This window comes from Papio anubis, unplaced genomic scaffold, assembly GCF_008728515.1.
Source record: "Papio anubis isolate 15944 unplaced genomic scaffold, Panubis1.0 scaffold1169, whole genome shotgun sequence".
NCBI lineage: Eukaryota > Metazoa > Chordata > Mammalia > Primates > Cercopithecidae > Papio > Papio anubis.
In genome coordinates, this window is record NW_022160838.1 from 10,679 (window position 1) to 18,393 (window position 7,715).

At 40.4% G+C, this 7,715-nt stretch overlaps 1 pseudogene; it reads left to right on the plus strand.

Annotated features, from left to right (window-relative positions):
- Nucleotides 1-3,651: 3,651 nt before the first annotated feature.
- LOC116272494 lies at nt 3,652-5,851 on the plus strand (annotated as a pseudogene).
- Nucleotides 5,852-7,715: the final 1,864 nt, after the last annotated feature.

Genomic DNA, 7,715 nt, shown 5'->3' on the forward strand with positions numbered 1-7,715 from the left:
AATTTGCAAAGTGATATTTCGATGCCCATAGAGGGCTACGGTGAAAAAGGAAATATCCTCAGATGAAATCTGGATAGAAGCGTTCTGAGAAAGTGCTTATTGTTCTGTGAATGCATCTCACAGAGTTTCAGCTTTCCCCTCAAGAAGTGGTTCGCTAAGCCTGTTCTTGTGGAATTTGCAAAGAGATATTTGGAAGCCCTTAGAGGGCTACGGTGGAAAAGAAAATATCCACAGAGAAAAACTGGAAAGAAGCTTTCTGAGAAACTGATTTGTGATGTGTGACTTCCACTCACAGAGTTACATCTGTATTCCGTAGATTTGTTTGCTAGCCTTATTTCTGTGGAATCTGAGAACTGATATTTCGGATCCCTTTGAAGTCTATAGGGCCAAAGTAAATATCTTCCGATAACAAAGAGAAAGAAGCTTTCTTACGAACTTCTTTGTGTTCTGTGAAATCATCTCAAAGAGTTACAGCTTTCCCCTCAAGAAGCCTTTCGCTAAGCCTGTTCTTGTGGAAGTTGCAAAGTGATATTTCAATGCCCATTGGGGGCTACAGTGAAAAAGGAAATATCCTCAGATGAAATCTGGAAAAAAGCTTTCTGAGAATCGCCTTAGTGTTCTGTAAATGCATCTCACAGAGTTACAGCTTTCCCCTCCAGAAACGGTTCCCTAAACCTGTTCTTGGGGAATTTTCAAAGAGATATTTGGAAGCCCATAGAGGGCTATGGTGAAAAAGAAAATATCCTCAGCGAAAAACTGGAAAGAAGCTTTCTGAGAAACTGCTTTGTGATGTGAGACTTCCACTCACAGAGTTACATCTGTATTTCGTGGATCTGTTTGCTAGCCTTATTTCTGTGGAATCTGAGAACTGATATTTCGGATCCCTTTGAAGACTATAGGTCCAAAGCAAATATCCTCTGATAACAAAGAGAAAGAAGCTTTCTGAGAAACTTCTTTGTGTTCTGTGAAATCATCTCACAGACTTACAGCTTTCCCGATAACATGCCTTTCGCTAAGCCTGTTCTTGTAGAATTTGCAAAGTGATATTTCGATGCCCATAGAGAGATACGGTGAAAACGGAAATATCCTCAGATGAAATCTGGAAAGAAGCTTTCTGAGACCGACTAGTGTTCTGTGAATTCATATCACAGAGTTACAGCTTTTCCATCAAGAAGCCGTTCGCTAAGCCTGTTCTTGTGGAGTTTGCAAAGTGACATTTGGAAGCCCATGGAGGGCTGTGGTGAAAAAGAAAATATCCTCAGAGGAAAACTGGAAAGAAGTTTTCTGAGAAAGTGCTTTGTAATGTGTGACTTCCACTCACAGAGTTACATCTGTGTTTCATGGATCTGTTTGCTAGCATTATTTCTGAGAATCTGAGAACTGATGTTTCGGATCCCTTTGAAGACTATACGGCCAAAGGAAATATCCTCCGATAACAAAGACAAAGAAGCTTTCTGAGAAACTGATTAGTCTTCTGTGAATACATCTCACAGAGTAACAGCTTTCCCCTCAAGAAGCGGTTCGCTAAGCCTGTTCTTTTGGAATTTGCAAAGTGATATTTCGATGCCCATAGAGGGATACGGTGAAAAAGGAAGTAATCTCACATGAAATTGGAAAGAAGCTTTCTGAGTAACCGCTTAGTGTTCTGTGAATTCAACTCAGAGTGTTACAACTTTCCCCTGAAGAATCCGTTCGCTAAGCCTCTTATTGTGGAATTTGGAAAGTGATATTTGGAAGCCCATAGAGGGCTACGGTGAAAAAGAAAATATCCTCAGAGAAAACTGGAAGAAGCTTGAGAAACTGCTCTGTGATGTGTGACTTCCACTCACAGAGTTACATCTGTATTTCGTGGATCTCTTGGTTAGCCTTATTTCTGTGGAATCTGAGAACAGATATTTCAACCTTTGAAGACTATATCGCCAAAGGAAATATCCTCCGATAACAAAGAGAAAGAAGCAGACTGAGACATTTTGTGTTCCAGGAAATCATCTCACAGAGGTACAGCTTTCCCTCAAGAAGCCTTGCCAAGACAGTTCTTGTGCACTGGCAAGGATATTTCTGGATGCCCATAGAGGGCTACGGTGAAAATGAAATATCCCTGATGATATCTGAAAGAAGCTTGAGAAATCATTAGTGTTCCCAGAATGCCTCACAGAGTTATTACAGCTTTCCCTCAAGAAGGTTCGCCTGTTCTTGTGGAATTTGCAAAGTGATATTTGGAAGCCCATAGAGGGCTATGGTGAAAAGAAAATATCCTCACAGAAAAAACTGGAAAGAAGCTTTCTGAGAAAACTGCTTTTGTGATGTGTAATTTTACCTCACAGAGTTACATCTGTATTTCGTGAATCTGTTTGCTAGCCTTATTTCTGTGGAATCTGAGAACTGATATTTCGGATCCCTTTGAAGACGATAGGGAAAAAGGAAATATCCTCCGATAACAAAGAGAAAGAAACTTTCTGAGAAACTTCTTTGTGTTGTGTGAAATCATCTCACAGAGTTACAGCTTTCCCCTCAAGGAGCCTTTCGCTAAGCCTGTTCTCTTGGAATGTGCAAAGTGATATTTCGATGCCCATAGAGGGCTACGGTGAAAAAGGAAATACCCTCCGATGAAATCTGGAAAGAAGCTTTCTGAGACCGATTAGTGTTCTATGAATTCATCTCACAGAGTTGCAGCTTTTCCCTCAAGAAGTCTTTCGCTAAGCCTGTTCTTGTGGAAGTTGCAAAGTGATATTTGGAAGCCCATAAAGGGCTACGGTGAAAAAGGAAACATCCTCAGAGAAAACTGGAAAGAAGCTTTCTGAGAATCTGCTTTGTCATGTGTGACTTCCACTCACAGAGTTATATCTGTGTTTCCCGGATCTGTTTCCTAGCCTTATTTCTGTGTAATCTGAGAACTGATATTTCGGATCCCTTTGAAGGCTATAAGACCAAAGGAAATATCCTCCGATAACAAAGACAAAGAAGCTTTCTGAGAAACTGCTTTGTGTTCTGTGAAATCATCTCACAGAGTTACAGCTTTCCCCTCAAGAAGCCTTTCGCTAAGCCTGTTCTTGTGGAATTTGCAAAGTGATATTTCGATGCCCATAGAGGGCTACGGTGAAAAAGGAAATAAACTCACATGAAATGGGAAAGAAGCTTTCTGAGTAACCGCTTAGTGTTCTGTGAATTCATCTCACAGTGTTACAGCTTTCCACTCAAGAAGAGGTTCGTTAAGCCTGTTTTTGTGGAATTTGCAAAGTGATATTTGGAAGACCATAGAGGGCTCTGGTGAAAAAGAAAATATCCTCAGAGAAAAACTGGAAAGAAGCTCTCTGAGAAACTGCTTTGTGATGTGTGAGTTCCACTCACAGAGTTACATCTGTATTTCGTGGATATGATTGCTAGCCTTATTTCTGTGGAATCTCACAACTGATGTTTCAGATCCCTGTGAAGACTATAGGGCCAAAGGAAATATCCTCTGATAAGAAAGAGAAAGAAGCTTTCTGAGAATCTTCTTTGTGTTCTGTGAAATCATCTCACAGAGTTACAGCTTTCCCCTCAAGAAGACTTTCGCTAAGCCTGTTCTTCTGGAATTTGAAAAGTGATATTTCGATGCCCATAGAGGGCTACGGTGAAAAAGGAAATATCCTCACATGAAATTGGAAGGAAGCTTTCTGAGTAACCGCTTAGTGTTCTGTGAATTCATCTCACACTGTTACAACTTTCCACTGAAGAATCCGTTCGCTAAGCCTCTTCTTGTGGAATTTGCAAAGTGATATTTGGAAGCCCATAGAGGGCTATGGTGAAAAAGAAAATATCCTCAGAGAAAAACTGGAAAGAATCTTTCTGAGAAACTGCTTTGTGATGTGTGACTTCCACTCACAGAGTTAAATCTGTATTCGTTGATCTGTTTGCTAGCCTTATTTCTGTGGAATCTGAGAACTGATAATTTCGGATCCCTTTGAAGTCCATAGGGCCAAAGGAATTATCTTCCGATAAGAAACAGAAAGAAGCTTTCTTACCAACTTCTTTGTGTTCTGTGAAATCATCTCAAAGAGTTACGGCTTTCTCCTCAAGAAGCCTTTCGTTAAGCCTGTTCTTGTGGAATTTGCAAAGTGATATTTCGATGCAAATAGAGGCCTACGGTGAAAAAGAAAACATCCTCAGATGAAATCGGGGAAGAAGCTTTCTGAGAAACTGCTTAGTGTTCCGTGAATGCATCTCACAGAGTTACATCTTTCCCTTTAAGAAGCGGTGCGCCAAGCCTGTTCTTGTGCAATTTGCAAAGTGATATTTGGAAGCCCATAGAGGGCTACGGTGAAAAAGAAAATATCCTCAGCGAAAAACTGGAAAGAAGCTTTCTGAGAAATTGCTTTGTGTTCTGTGAATCATCTCACAGAGGTACAGCTTTCCCCTCAAAGCCGTTCGCTAAGCCTGTTCTTCTGGAATTTGCAAAGTGATATTCGGAAGCCCATAGAGGGCTACGGTGAAAAAGAAAATTTCCTCAGAGAAAAACTGGAAAGAAGCTTTCTGAGAAACTGCTTGTAATGTGTGACTTCCACTCACAGAGTTATATCTGTGTTTCCTGGATCTGTTTGCTAGCCTTATTTCTGTGGAATCTGAGAACAGATATTTCGGATCCCTTTGAAGACTACAGGGTCAAAGGAAATATCCTCCGATAACAAAGAGAAAGAAGCTTTCTGACAAACTTCTTTGTGTTCTGTGAAATCATCTCAGAGAGTTACAGCTTTCCCCTCAAGAGGCCTTTCGCTAAGCCTGGTCTTGTGAAATTTGCAAAGTGATATTTCGATGCCCATAGAGGGGTACGTAGAAAAAGGAATTATCCTCAGTTGAAATCTGGAAAGAAACTTTCTGCGAAACTGCTTAATATTCTGTGAATTCATCTCACAGTGTTACAGCTTTCCCCTCAAGAAGCCGTTCGCTAAACCTGTTCTTGTGGAATTTGCAAAGTGATATTTGGAAGCCCATAGAGGGCTATGGTGAAAAAGAAAATATCCTCAGAGAAAAACTGGAAACAAGCTTTCTGAGAAACTGCTTTGTGATGTGTGACTTCCACTCACAGAGTTACATCTGTATTTTGTGGATCTGTTTGCTAGTATTATTTCTGTGGCATCTGAGAAGGGATGTTTCGGATCCCTTTGAAGACTATACGGCTAAAGGAAATATCCTCTGATAACAAAGAGAAAGAAGCTTTCTGAGAAACTTCTTTGTGTTCTGTGAAATCATCTCACAGATTTACAGCTTTCCCCTCAATATGCCTTTCGTTAAACCTGTTCTTGTAGAATTTGTAAAATGGTATTTGGATGCCCATAGAGGGATACGGTGAAAAAGTAAATATCCTCAGATGAAATCGGGGAAGAAGCTTTCTGAGAAACGGCTTAGTGTTCAGTGAACGCATCTCACAGAGTTACAGCTTTCCACTCAAGAAGCCGCTCGCTAAACCTGTCCTTGTGGAATTTGCAAAGTGATATTTGGAAGCCCATAGAGGGCTATGGTGAAAAAGAAAATATCCTCAGAGAAAAACTGGAAAGAAGCTTTCTGAGAAACTGCTTTGTGATGTGTGACATCCACTCACAGAGTTATATCTGTGTTTCGTAGATCTCTTTGCTAGCCTTATTTCTGTGGATTCTGAGAACTGATATTTCGGATCCCTTTGAAGACTATAGGGCCAAAGGAAATATCCTCCGATAACAAAGAGAAAGAAGCTTTCTGACAAACTTCTTAGTGTTCTGTGAAATCATCTCAGAGAGTTACAGCTTTTCCCTCAAGAAGCCTTTCGCTAAGCCTGTTCTTGTGGAATTTGCAAAGTGATATTTCGATGCCCATAGAGGGCTACGGTGAAAAAGGAAATATCCTCAGATGAAATCTGGAAAGAAGCTTTCTGAGAAACTATTTAGTGTTCTGTGAATTCATCTCACAGAGTTACAGCTTTCCCCTCAAGAAGCCGTTCGATAAGTGTCTTCTTGCGGAATTTGAAAAGTGATATTTGGAATCCGAGAGAGGGCTATGGTGAAAAAAAAATATCCTCAGAGAAAAACTGGAAAGAAGCTTTCTGAAAAAGTGCTTTGTGATGTGTGACTTCCACTCATAGAGTTACATCTGTATTATGTGCATCTCTTTGCTAGCCTTATTTCTGTGGAATCTGAGAACTGATATTTCGGATCCCTTTGAAGACTATAGGGCCAAAGGAAATATCCTCCGATAAGAAAGAGAAAAAAGCTTTCTGAGAAACTTCTTTGTGTTCTCTGAAATCATCTCACAGAGTTACAGCTCTGCCCTCAAGAAGACTTTCGCTAAGACAGTTCTGGTGGAATTGGCAAAGTGATATTTGGAAGATCACAGAGAAGGGAGGGCTATGGTGAAAAAAGGAAATATCCTCCAGGTGAAATCTGGAAAGAAGCTTTCTGAAAAAGCACTGCCCTGTGAAGTGTGACTTCCCACTCACCGAGAGTTACATCTGTATTTCGTGAATCTCTTTCTAACTATTTCTGTGGAATCTGAGAACAGATATTTCGGATCCTTTGAAGGCTACTCTTGACCAAAGAATATCCTCCGATAACAAAGAAAAGCTTCCTGAAAACTTCTTTGTGTTCTGTGAAATCATCTCACAGAGTTACAGCTTTCCCCTGAAGAAGTCTTTCCTTAAGACAGTTCTTGGCAAATTGGCAAAGTATTTGGGAAGCCCATAGAGGGCTATGTTGAAAAAAGAAATATCCTCCGATGAAATCTGGAAACAAACTTTCTGGCTTAGCTTGAGTGTTCTGTTAATTCATCTCACAGAGTTATCTGTATTTCGTGGATCTCTTTGCTAGCCTTATTTCTGTGGAATGTGAGAACACATATTTCGGATCAATTGAAGACTATAGGGCCAAAGGAAATATCCTCTGATAACAAAGAGAGAAAAGCTTTCTGAGAAACTTCTTTGTGTTCTGTGAAATCATCTCTCACAGAGTTCCAGCTTTTCCCTCAAGAAAGCCTTTCGCTAAGACAGTTGTCCTGGGGTGGCAAAGTGATATTTTTAAGCCCATAGAGGGCTTTGGTGAAAAATATCCTCAGATGAAATCTGGAAGAAGACTCACCGAGAAACTGCTTAGTGTTATGTTAATTCATCTCACAGAGTTACATCTGTATTTCCTGGATCTCATTGCTGGCCTTATTTCTGTGGAATCTGAGAACAAGGTATTTCGGATCCATTTGAAGTCTCTTGGGCAAGGAAATATCCTCCGATATCAGAGAAAGAAGATTTCTGAAACTTCTTTGTGTTCTGTGAAATCATCTCACAGAGTTACAGCTTTCCCTCAAGAAGCCTTTCGCTAAGACAGTTCTTGTGGAATTGGCAAAGTATTTAAGGCCATAGGTATCTATGGTGAAAAAAGGATATATGCTCAGATGAAATCTGGAAAGAAGCTTTTCTGAGAAACTGCTTGGTGTTCTGTTAATTCATGTCACACAGAGTTACACCTGTATATTGTGTATCACTTTGCTAGCCTTTTCACTGGAATCTGAGAACAGATTTTTTAGGATCCCTGTGAAGACTATAGGACCGAAATATCCCGATAACAAGAAAAGTTTTCTGAGAAACTTCTGTGTGTTCTGGCGGAATCATGTCACAGGTTCCAGCTTTCCCTCAAGAAGCCTCTCGCTAAGACAGTTCTTGTGGGGTGTAGAAGTGATGTTGGAAGCCCTTAGGGGGCTATGAGGTGAAAAAGGAAATA